Source organism: Mytilus galloprovincialis, chromosome 4, assembly GCF_965363235.1.
Source record: "Mytilus galloprovincialis chromosome 4, xbMytGall1.hap1.1, whole genome shotgun sequence".
NCBI classification, from domain to species: domain Eukaryota; kingdom Metazoa; phylum Mollusca; class Bivalvia; order Mytilida; family Mytilidae; genus Mytilus; species Mytilus galloprovincialis.
Genome location: NC_134841.1, coordinates 13,020,632 through 13,034,751, shown reverse-complemented (window position 1 = coordinate 13,034,751; position 14,120 = coordinate 13,020,632). Strand labels below are relative to the sequence as shown.

Here is a 14,120-nt window from a genome sequence, read left to right as displayed (position 1 = left end):
GGTGACAGAAGACAACTTTTGTAAAGAGATTAAATGTAGATATCTTAATTATTCGTCACAACTCGGCCGATTCCGTACCTTCATCTGGATAGACGGAGAGTAGCGGATTCAACCGATGATTGCCGATTGATATCTTAATTATTCGTCACGACTCGGCCGATTCCGTACCTTCATCTGGATAGACGGAGAGTAACGGATTCAACCGATTATTGCCGATTGATATCTTAATAAATTGTCTTGTTTTTTTACTTAATTATGTCAAATGGAAATGTAAACATTTTCCCAGGTTTGTTAGACAGATTTATGACAAGAAAATATTCAACCTACATTGTTTATATATGACAAAATGACAAATTTTAAGTAACAAGTTGTTTTTTAGCAGAGAAATTACCTCAGCAAAATGATATTTCAACAACGTTCGTTTAGTCCTTGACTACATTTTCAATTTTAGAAAACAAATTATCAAATTTTTAAAATATCAATGCTAAATTCATAAAATTATAGTAGCTGTACAGTTATTGTTTATTAATATTGAACAGTAATGAATTAATAGAAAGTAAAACATAATAAGTTTTTAGTCTTCCCAAACAGTAGAGGGTAGAAATGTACGAAAAAACGTGTGTAAATTCTTGGTAGTGTAGACGTACTCGTCGTTGATTAAAATTAGATTTGAGTTACATGTATATGTGTCCACTGTGTATGAGTTATGGGAGTTTACCAATATGTCACGTTGTTTTACAGTATGTATCAGAACTAACATACATATAACATGTTGAAAGATATCACTGGAATAAAAATATACTGGCTTGCTTGTAATGTGCCTGAAAACAATAACATGCCTCTGTTGAACCACTAATATGTTCGTCAATGTAATATGTAACTGTACTAGCAAGAAGATATAAACAGAACCATGAAAGTCTATAGCTATAATTATAAAAAAGAAGATGTGGTATGATTGCCAATGAGACAACTCTCCACAAAAAACCAAATGATACATAAATTACCAACTATATGACACCGTACGGCATATAATTGTCTACTAAACCAAGTTAGAAATGACACAAACGAACACAAATACACCGTAACAGTACTAGTGCATACATGTTGCTACCCAAAATTAAAACTATGGATGATTATCAGAAGTACAGTTTTGGTATAATTTGTTGTAACGAAATCAGTGACTTTATAATTTGCCAGTAATACATATAGGTTACGCTCACTGAAATTCAAAACGTCACTACAGACACGGACATAACGAACAAGTTGGTGTGTATAAACACCGTACGATAGTACCAGAGAAACATAAAAACATACTATCGACACTGATCTGTGTCCACACTTATTGTCCATTAAAAATCTGGAACTTCTTCTTTCCTGAGATAAAACCCATGTTTAAAAGTTCTGTTTGATGAAAAAAGTGTTTTCCTGTTAAAAAAATGTATAAATCATCCAGCTGAAGCCTCGTGTTGGGAGTGCTATGCTGCCTTCATTTCAAAGAGACCCACAACAGGTTGTTATTTTAAAGAGGTGGTTTTCATTCACATACAACTTTTTACAGCACAATGACTGCTATTCCCATGCAAGTGGCAGTCCAATGTTACCACCTTTTGTTATTGATTCATGTAACATTTCTTTTAGGTTTGATATAAAGTATAAATCATGTGTGATATACGTCAATCCAACAACAACCCAACAACCCAACAACGACGAAAAACCCAAAGACACTTGCTATTTTTATGATCTGAAATATGCATAAAATATCTGACACTGGATGTGACGCAACCGTGAATCAATCCATAATATATTTACCCTACAAAGTTTTCAACAATCTAATTATACTTATATTCATATAACCCCTCTGTCAACGGAACTGCTTGCGTAAATATTATTGGTATTATATTTGCAGTCGCCAGACATTTATGTTTTCATTTCTTAGTTAATGACATTGTTTAATCACGAAGAACGGTATGTCTTAACAAAGATTTGAAGACATTCTCTTTTGTTACTTTGAACGCATGGTTGTTCAACGTTGTGCGTACTGATTATTTAATTAAAGAAACGAATGCTTATGAAAATACTAGTAACCTCAATGATATACCTACTGGTAATTGATATAAAACAGGGGATCTAACGACTCCCAGATATGATGGTCCACAATGTATTTAAAAATATTTTCCAAAGATAACATTTGCAAACTAATTTGTTTTTTTTGGATGTTTTTTTAATGTTATTAATATAGCTTTTTGTGAAAATTAAATTTTATAAACATATTACACTTGAAAAACAATCGACATATGACTAAACAGCTTAAACCATTGGATATTATTCCAAATACTATTTTTAGTATCCGATTTTAACGGCTTAGCTCGCGATAAAGCAGTCAAAAAATCGGACACGACGCTAACGGGATTCGAATCAAAACAAATTTCAACAAATAAAATTCATAACTAGGGTGATATCCAACGTAAAAATGTATGTTACTACCTTAATTCGATGTTTTATGTCGACTGTTGTTGATTTTACATGAATCTTCGTCGTTTACTCGAGCTCGCAACAACAAATGTTGAAGCTGTTCATGTCAATTGTTGTTGATGTTACATGTACCTTCGTCGTTTACTCGAGCTCGCAAGAACAAAAGGTTGAAGCTGTAACATTTTAGTTGCATTATAAAATGAAACTAAAACTCCATGGACTATAGTCGGTTTATCATATTCAAACGTTTTGTGTACTTGATCACACCCTTCAATCTATTACTTAAATCTTATATTGTGTAAAAACTATAGCCATATTATTCGTTAAACTGAGAATTATCAAGTGGTTTATTGCGCTATTTACAGGTCTTTAATTAATATAATCTACGTATATATCAAGTTTGGCATATAAAAGATCTATTATAGTATACATTCCCACTATAATATAAAACTCATACCGAACAATATTACAAGAGATAGCTGGCCTTAGTTCAAAATACCTTGCAATTCCTCTCACAGGTGTATTATCTTGAAAGTTATTCCCCAGTGAAAAAATGGCTTATATTTCTAATATATATAAATACTTACTATTTTAGACTGTTTAAATAATTTGTATAAGACTACATGTGAGGATTACTTTACATATATTTTTCAAGTCATCTCATCGTGACAGATTCCGAAAATAAACCTTACATAAGAGATCGTAGGTCACCATAATTCTTGTATAAACTACATACAACTTAACATGATAAGTAAATGAAACTCTGCAACTGCTAGACATGTCGACGGTACAACGTTAATGGCGTGAACAATCAAAATATAAGATATCTTCACGTTTACATGCTGCTTAAAATACCGTAAACGGATTTTAAAGTTAATTGAATTAGATCACTCATGAGTTAATTTTTAATTAATTTTAACTACGGAAATCACTACATTGATCAATGATTTTGATACCTTATATGACTTCAGAAGAAGTTTTTGATGGCGATAACGTAACAACAAGCTTTCTATGTTACCATTGTTAGTGTGCTACATTTGTATCGTTTACAAGGATTAAGTTGACTATAAATCATCGTTAATCATGTATACGTACATGTTGACATCTTACGTTGCTTATATAATTTTACTTTAACAGTAATTTTATTAGCACCACTATAAATTAAGCTGTTAGCTGTTTTTTTACTTCACCAGTTATACCAAAGATACGTCTCTATTTATTTTGACATGCAATTCTAAGTGATGAACAACTCTTTATTATTCTTCGTCAGTTGAAACAAATGTTTTTTATTCGCTATTTTCAATTTAAACTATTAAGAGCTATAACATGTATAAGACGGATTTATTTAAGTTTTCTGCTTGTCGATTCTCTTCTTATTGCAATCAACTGGGGTTCTCTCGACTCAATGTCGGCAGTCGACCCCATATGGTAGAGAAGGCCAATCGCATAACTGAGAGGGATGTATGCATATGTTATATTTGCGCAATAAAAAATATAACACAAACACACATCAACGTACATGTATATATATAAGGAATGGAGACGTTGAAAGCAATACCCAGATGAATGAGCCTCACGTTTTCTATAGAGTTAGGAACCATTGCAACGCTTTGAAAGGTCTGCATGTATACGTTGATGCAAGCAAAACTGATCTTCCTTTTATATCATGCATAGTCGAATTTCTAGCTTGCACATATTTAAAATTGCTATAGAACACAACTGTCGTAACGACTTATATTCTTACTGGAAGTGTATTTCGTTTTTATTAAAATTATTTTGTGCAGATTGCAATTACCCCATTTTAATAAAGATAAAATGTCCTAAAAGTAGCATAATTTGGCTGTTAAGGTGGTACCCAACACTTTAACTAAAATTAATTTGGCTCGTTTAATTTTTTTAAAATTTTGACAAAGTATTTACTTTGACCCTTTTACAAAAATACAAAAATTTCAAAAAATTTGAACCAACCGTTTTATCAGAAAAATTACACTGGTTATATAGCAGTTTGACAAACACTTATTTTGATCATTGAGAAGCTTAATATTCCCTTAACAACACGACGTAATTAAAACGTTTAGCTGATTTTACAGAGTTATCCCCCTGTAGTGTTAGGTACCAGATTACCTAATATTACTTGAATGACGTCAAGTCTTGACTACTATAAACATTTTTTGAAAGACTGTTGAATCTTAAGTTTAAAAATAATATATGTATTGCCTAATGGTTTATTCATCATAAACGTTTTTTTTTTTTTAGTTTTGTTGAATTTACATAACCAAATAACCCCCAAATTCGTTCTTTTCACGCCTTTCGCCCCAGTCAATAAACTGTGTAGAACTTCATATTAGTACGAGATTTTGTTGTAAAGTTGTTCTGATCATACATAGAAGTTAGACCAACAATAATGAACACAACCAAAACTGTATAGTACATATAACTCGCGTAGTGTACTCGCGTAGATTACTTGAGTCATGTCCTTCCTTGCGTTTGATTTGATTGTTTGCCTTACGTCGTAAAATACTTGATGTCTATTTTGAACGGGAGCAATTTGACAATAAATACAATCAGATTTTTGTTTTAGAGTAAGTCGGCAGGTTAAAGGGTTGGTATTTCGGCTTCTTCTGGAACACCGAACCATTAAAGAGTGAGCACACAGGGTATTTGCTTCAGAGCATGACACTCTTTTATCTACACGAGCCATAGAATTTGGGGTACCAATGAGGACTAGACAGTGAAGCGTACATATATATATATATATATATATATATATATATATATATATCCCGCACCAAAAAAACGAACACCCTATATAGAGGGGTTGTTAACCTCTCGGACAGACAGACAGGCAGACAGTGGCCTTAAACCCTCCAACCCATATCCCCTTTCAACTTTATATCCGAAATTATTTTTTGATTGTCAATGTTTTTTTCGAAAGTCATACATGTACAGGGCGCTACTGAAACATTTCCCCCCTTTTGCATTGTGCATTTCTTATGTTTATCTTATAGTTAACCTTACTACAAGATAAGAGAAGACTGAATCCCCTCAAACGTTGAAGGTTTACAAATGTTACCATAGACTATATGAGACTGAAATGATGAATGATTCAAAAGCAAAGGAATTTTATAATCAAAATGGTTATAGGTTCTTGATGAAAAGCTCATATTATCAAGACTATGTACGATGAAAACGAAATATATAAAGTTTAAACATCTTTGAAAAGTAAACGTGGTTCTGTTTTTCAGCTACATACAGCTGTGTAGGTAAGCAAACATCTGCAATAGTATTTTGCCGCTTACGCCCTAACGGATACAAAATCATTCAAACATCTTGTATATTTTACAAGAGCTGTATATATCTGTCACCTGGATCAAATGTTACTCAATTCCTAAGGTGGTTAAATAATCATTTTGGTCCGTACCAAATAAATATTATTCATTCATGGTTTAAAATTGATTTTTTATTTGAAAGGTAAGAGTCAATTTATCAGTTAAAATAGCTGGTTACATAGATATTTGCCCCCAGCAGATTTCTGTGCATATTAAAATCTAATATATTTAATACTGAAATTTCCGCATGAAAAGAAGAAAAATACAACTTCGACAATGTACTTGAACTGATGACAAGAGGGTCTCGTTTATAAAGTAGCGTACTTGATATAAGCTGCATAGGGAGATGCTAGCTTACACTGGAGTATAGAAATATAATTTTATAAATATCATGCTTAACTTTTGTTGTTAGCATTTGGAATCGCCGTTGTAAACACATATACAGCATTTACCTCCGACGTATTTTTAATGTATTATCATGATTATGAAGCATTTTAAAACAAGGGACATGGTTTCGAAACTCGTCGTTTCCATAATAAGCAAAGCAAGTTGAACCCCCTTTCCTAGATGGATATTAAAAAGAACGTAAATTGCAAAAAAAAAAAAAAAAAAAATAATAATAATTAACAAGGACCATTAGACTTTATGTAATTAGAACATGTGTAATCCTTAGTCTAGTTTACGTCATACAACATGTATCTGTAAAGACTTAGTGCAAAAAAGAACATAAAATAATTATTTCTTCAAATTACAAACAAACATAAAAAGAAATAAGATCTCTTTCATCGCCATTATGGCAAATGAAAAGAAAATACAAACAAGTTAAACAACAATTAGATATGATGCAAGAAACAGACAAAAAGAACACGGAGATACAATAAACTCATATTAAAGACAACCCCTGTATAACACCACAAGACCCCACAATGAGACCAGGTTCATTCATATGTGTACAAGATAATCTTTTTGTTTCAATAAGATAAATGTTTTAAATATACTTGACATTTTTCCGGCACGTGGACCGTAGTAGGATAAGTGTTTATTTACCAACATGGTTAAGTAGCTACGGGAGATGTACTTATGATCATGTGGTTATCAAATAGAATAGTTTCCTCAGCAATAAGGAATTAGTTGCGACGATACATAGACAAACTTATAGTATTTTGAACAGTAAAAGGGAAATGGAAATTGTAATAAAAGATAAAATACAAATGTTGCTTAGAAGCCCTTGCCATACTGTAAATTTAAATAACGAGATTTTCTAATTGAAATTTGACAAAGCAACAAAGCATAGCAAATTTGAAATACGGCAGTAAGATGTAACTGTTTCTTTAACAATGATTAAAAGATTTTCACACATGACTTGTTATTGGAAAATGTCATTAAACACAATAAACGAACACTCTATCAATAAAAACTCCCCATATTTGTAATTAAACATGATAATGTACAACTGATGCATAAATTGAACTATATTATAATCATAGCTCCTTAGGGGACGAACCAAATGGCATTCTTTGTGACTTTGTAGTATCAAATAATAATTTCTATACAGTGCAATTTTATTAGGTGTTGAAGAAAATAAAATAATGACACGCATTTTTGTTCATGGAAACTTAATAAAATAGGACTTCTGTCGAATGTTTGTTAAACAAATTAATTTTTTATTAAGTGGACCAACCATAAACCTTTCAGATAATTGAAAACTCCGGACAAATTGCAAAATTAACCGTCTGTGAATAATTTGAAATATTGAAATTCAGTGTAAAGAATAACAAGGCTAACATTATAAATTTCTACAGATTTGACAAGTTTAAAGATTGTTTACAACAAATGTAATGAGATAAATATCAGAAACACAAGATGCAGTAGAAATTTTATGAATGATCTGGTATCTGCTAGTTTGCTTATCAAAATATTTATAGCCGTCTTCAGTTACAGTTTGTTTACTGAAGTAAAGTCGTGCTTAGGCATAATAACGCGTATCATTTAAAACGTTTCGTAGGGTTTCATATTGATAGGGGTTGGCTGAGATTAATTTATTTACTAAATGCATACATGGAAGTGTATCATACATGTTTGCAGTTTGGGGCAAGAAATAGCTGAATCAATATTTCAATTGGGTGGGGATGGGATGAAAGGGTTGAAGTTTTGACAATGATGACTTCATGAGATGAGGGTAAGGTAAAATAAGTTAAAACAGACAACCTTTGCATCTCATCAAATGTTTTGTTCGAGTTTCTTCATACATCGAATTTTTAGTTAAATGGAAAATTAGGGGTTTCGTGGATTTACATCACGACACAAAATGCCTATACATATTCCTGTTTTTGATCTTAAAGTCACATCGAGAGTGGAATTCTTGACTTACTTAAACGTTGATACTGCTACATTTGTGTTCCGACGCACACTGGCCGGATTTTATCATCAACAAATCACAAACCATAGCCCAAAAGTCTCACTTAGATACCTCTACATAAAAATAAGCCGGAGATTTGTCTGATAGCCTATAAGGCATTTTTTTTCAGGTAACGTACGAAAAGGTATGCCTCTAGCAGCTTTTTATGAAGTCAATAATTGAAATCGTCAGTACTTGTTGGTAGCCGGCTGAAGTATTCAAAATCGACAGACCTTTGGAAGACAAGAGTGCACACGCTGAAATGTCTCGCCTTCTTTACTGATCATTGATATTGTGTTGATATTCTTAAATATAAAGCTTTATAACAACTGTCACATACGCTTAACATTAATCAAGAAAACTAAACATTGGCCAATGAACCATGAAAATTAGGTCAAGGTCAGATGAACCATGCCAGGCAGACATGTACAGCTAACAATTCTTCCATACAACAACTATAGTTGACCTATTGCTTATAGTTTAAGAAAAACAGACCAAAACACAAAAACTTAACACTGAGCAATGAACCGTGAAAATGAGGTCAAGGTTAATCAAAATCTGCACGACTGACATACAGATCATAAAATATTTCCATGCACCAAATATAGTTGACCTATTGCATATACATGTAGTATTAGAAAAAAAGACCAGAACTCAAAAACTTAACTTTGACCACTGAACCATGAAAATGAGGTCAAGGTCAGATGACACCTGCCAGTTGGACATGTACACCTTACAGTCCTTCCATACACCAAATATACTAGCCCTATTGCTTATAGTATCTGAGATATGGACTTGACCATCAAAACTTAACCTTGTTCTCTGATCCATAAAATGAGGTCGAGGTCAAGTGTAAACTGTCTGACGGGGATGAAACACCTTGCAAGGTACGCACATACCAAATATAGTTGTCCTATTACTTATAATAAGAGAGAATTTAACATTACAAAAAATCTTTAACTTTTTTTTCAAGTAGTCACTGAACCATGAAAATGAGATCAAGGACATTGGGCATGTGACTGACGGAAACTTCGTAACATGAGGCATCTACATACAAAGTATGAAGCATCCAGGTCTTCCACCTTCTAAAATATTAAGCTTTTAAGAAGTTAGCTAACGTCGCCGCCGTAGCCGCCGGATAACTATCCCTATGTCGAGCTTTCTGCGACAAAAGTCGCAGGCTCAACAAAAAAAAAACATATTATAATCGAATTAGCATGAAAATTTAAAATACATGGTTATACATGTATCGTCATTTGTTTGTATAACAGTGTGCACATTTTGAATTTGGAGGTACCAGAGGTGTCATAACAGTTCCTTCTTAGATTGATACAAGCAAAGATATCAATTATTTATTTATTTATAGTGACAACATTTAGAAAGGCGAGAATTGCAACATAATTATATAAATTAGAAAGAATGCGAGAAAGCATATGCTGAAATGTGCATGTTCTATTTTGTCCATAAATTTGGCAGTGACCAAAGTCTAATGTGCATAATTTTATAATGAGTAACGGGATACAGATATAGTACTGACAATATAACTTTATAACTGGAAAATGTGTTATGTTTGTCTAATCACAGCTGTACATCCCACTATGAAGAGTAAGTGCCAAATACCAAACTACTAAAAATACAGTGTTCTGACGTTTATAGAAGTCGATCAATCAATAATAAATGTTACAATACAGGTGTACATATTTAATAAGTTTTTATAAAAAGTTGCATGTAATATAGGTACCTTAAGCTTTAAGTACCGTAACGTATTACTTACTTCCAGATATATAGAATTTTCTTTTACTTTTAATGGAAAACTATACCTAGTTCACTTTTCAATTGAATTATATTAACTTACTTGTAGTATATATATCATGTTTAAAAGTTATTGATACGATTTCAAATGAATTTGCTGTTTTCCAGTTGGCTGCTTTTGATAATTAAATTTTAAATGTTGTTTTTTTCATTTTTTACAAATTGTGGATATCAATTTACACTTGATACTTGACAGTGAGTAAGGCTGTATATAGTATGTACTTGGTGACAGTTTTCTTTTCTTGTTTACATATGCTCAGTTGGATCATTTACTTCTCGTTCTGCCTTGATATAAACTTTAATTAAATCAAAATGCAGACAAAATTGTAAACATCTTTTATATCAATTAGGAAGAATGGGAATGTAAAGAAAACTGAGAGTAGATGGGAAGATTTCATTGAAATAATAGTCTTCCGTCTAATTAACTACATTCATGCTTGTTTTTTAACACCATTCGCTGTCGAGAAACATCCATTCTTGCTTTTTCACATCATTCGCAGTCGAGAAACTCAAATGAAAATATTGTGTTGTTTTCTTTTCTTTAATATTATGTAATATTATTTCTTTTCGTGTTAAATTTTGAAAAGTGAGATCGAAAGAACACGTGTGACCATCGATCGCTCATACATTGTAATGCGTTTTTATAATTTAGTGCACGTGCCCACAAACAAATCCTGTATTTATCTTGACAGTAAATATAACGAACAAGACCATTTTCGCTGCCAATTTTCTTCATCATTTAATTATAGCATTAAGATTCGTTAAATAGTCGTCAGTTGGAATAAGATAACCTTTATCATTACAATTACTGTTTATCCAATATAAATTAAAATATACGAGAGATGCACGTGGGTCGGAGATAAAATATGATTAACATTACTTGTCCTGTGTGACCTCTTGGGTATAAATTTTAAAGCCGAGCAAACATCAATATTTTGAATATTACATAATGCGTTAAACGGATTGATACGTGTTGAATGCAAATGGCAATTATCGCATAAACATCAGGAAGTTAATATGTTGATGTGATTATAATATATAAGTCCTGCTTTTTATTTGACCGACACGCTGAGCTGATTTTTAAGGTGCTAGTTCAAAAGATAACAGTCTGCAGGAAGGCATGCCACCTCATCCGGACACATTATTCTATAAAGAGCCGACCAGTATCAATTACTATGACGTAGGAGCAGTAAAAGATTTTGACATCAAACCAACGGTCTATCGCATTCAAAGCTGAGCACGCCACCGTGGGAAAATGTACGTAATGGGTTGAGATATTACTCTCCTTTGTCCTACTCAATCATCTAGAAATTTAGAAACTACCAGAACTGGACATTAGCCTGTCAGCTGAAAATGAACAATGGACGGGAGGCAGCAGTTGAAAGGATTGATACCGATTTCTTGATATTGAGCTAGTATACGTGAACAGATGTGTAAATGAAATTAGATTCACTTTATTAAAATTGCATCTGATGCGCTTTCCTTGATTAATTTAATCGGGAATGCATACACAACAACATTTAAAAGCCTAGGATGTATATGAGACCAACATACATAAAGAGTCACACGATTAAAAGGGACCAAAATAGCCAAATTATATAATGTTAATTTTGACTGATGGAGTTGGTACCTCAGTTTTTTAATGATTTTTTAATTAATTTACGAAAAGTTTGTTATAATTAATGTAAATAATGAAGCACTACACGTAATTACTAAGCTGATAATACCATTGAAACTAACAGTCCACAAGCAGCAATACCGAAGCACTAACTACTGAGCTGATGATACCATTGTGACTAACAATTCACCAGCAGTGGTATCGTCACAATAATAGTAAATGAAAAAAAATACAATAATGTCGTCTTATTATTGGCCATTCATTATATTGATGATACCATTGAAACTAACAGTCCACAAGCAGCAATACCGCAGCACTAACTACTGAGCTGATGATACCATTGAAACTAACAGTCCACAAGCAGCAATACCGCAGCACTAACTACTGAGCTGATGATACCATTGAAACTAACAGTCCACAAGCAGCAGTACCGCAGCACTAACTACTGAGCTGATGATACCATTGAAACTAACAGTCCACAAGCAGCAGTACCGAAGCACTAACTACTGAGCTGATGATACCATTGAAACTAACAGTCCACAAGCAGCAATACCGAAGCACTAACTACTGAGCTGATGATACCATTGAAACTAACAGTCCACAAGCAGCAATACCGCAGCACTAACTACTGAGCTGATGAAACCATCGAAACTAACAGTCCACAAGCAGCATTGAAACTAACAGTCCACAAGCAGCAATACCGAAGCAATAACTACTGAGCTGATGATACCATTGAAACTAACAGTCCACAAGCAGCAATACCGAAGCACTAACTACTGAGCTGATGATACCATTGGAACTAACAGTCCACACGCAGCAATACCGAAGTAATAACTACTGAGCTTATGATACCATTGAAACTAACAGTCCACAAGCAGCAATACCGAAGCACTAACTACTGAGCTGACGATACCATTGGAACTAACAGTCCACAAGCAGCAATACCGAAGCACTAACTACTGAGCTTATGATACCATTGAAACTAACAGTCCACAAGCAGCAATACCGAAGCACTAACTACTGAGCTGACGATACCATTGGAACTAACAGTCCACAAGCAGCAATACCGAAGCACTAACTACTGAGCTGATGATACCATTGTGATTAACAGTTCACCAGCAGTGGTATCGTCACAAATATATTAAATGAAAAAAATGCAATAATTTCGTCTTACTATTGGCCCTTCGTTATATTAGAGAAAACAAGGAAAGATCCAGTATAAGAACTGTGACACAATTTGCCAAATTATCTAAATTAATAATGATATATATTCTCATAAAATTTATTGTCATTAATACATAGCTATCTATATTTGATCTATATTGATACGGATATCGCATATATATGCACATGAAATATCCGTTTTATAACCAATGGGAGATAACTCAGAATTGTTGCAAAAGTGATAATATGAGTGACCCTCGTGAATCGTGTATCCTTTCAGAACGATAGTGTCTTTCTTTCAAGGAAATAACCCCGGCGATACCAAGTTCCAATGAACTGTACATTCAGCACTATGACATCTAGGCATAAAATAATAACCTAAATATTTTTCCCGATTTAAATGGAAATGATATATTAAAACCTGACCGCCACGATATAGCCAATAGTATTGAAAGTTGGGTCAAACACCAAAAATCAATCAATAAAAATTCACAATTTTTGAAGAATTATTGTATTGCTAGACAAAAGAGACCAAAACAATAATTGTTCTGAATCACAGGCGCTTGGGTATATGATACAGATTTTTTTTTTAATTTTATAAAGTGTTCTGAATAAGTAGGTTTTAAATAGTTTATAAAAACATTATCTGCATCGGCGGGGGATGATACCGGATGAAAACCTTTAAGTTACATCCCAGGCAAAATTTATAAAGATAATATCAGAAATTACTTACCAACTGTCATGTATCACAATTCTTTTACTTGCATTCTTGCAATAACAGTAGAATTTATATTTAACTGTACAGTGAATACTAAAGAGTATATCTAGATCGGTGTGTTTATTTCACCTTGTATTTGAGCCGCTGGGCGTCGTTATGCCTACACACATAGGGATGAACCATTTAACTTTCAGTGGAGGGGTAAGTTTTTTTTTGTTTAAGTCAGGTTTTTTTTTCTCGAGCAAAGCGCGTTAAAGTTATTAAGATTTTCATCGCTATCAAGCAATTTTTTTTTCTCAATATTTAAGATGATAAGGTATAGGAAAAATATGGATTCAGAATATTGTTTTTGTCATCTGCTTGAACAGAACTTTTTTTCATCAAATCTGAGACCAGAATATTTTTTAGGGAAAAAAACATAAGTTTCCTTCCATGCGAGTAGCCATCGTAGATAAGTGGAATATAACGACTGAATTATTCGAGTTAATGCGGCGTTCACACAGTGCCGATTATTGCTCCCGTTTGAGATCAGACGTAACATTCGGGAAAACTCTACCGATTTTTCTAGTCGGATTACAATCGTGATTATGTCGTGACAGATTCTGCTGT

The 14,120-nt window shown here is 33.0% G+C and overlaps 1 protein-coding gene across 1 annotated transcript in view; it reads right to left on the bottom strand.

Moving 5' to 3' along the window:
* Positions 1-13,543, bottom strand: part of LOC143071392 (protein madd-4-like) — a 60,158-nt gene extending 46,615 nt beyond the window's left edge. The window contains exon 1 of the mRNA XM_076245650.1: positions 13,527-13,543. The gene's annotated coding sequence lies outside the window, so the exon portion shown is untranslated. The remainder of the gene's footprint in view (positions 1-13,526) is intronic.
* Positions 13,544-14,120: the final 577 nt, after the last annotated feature.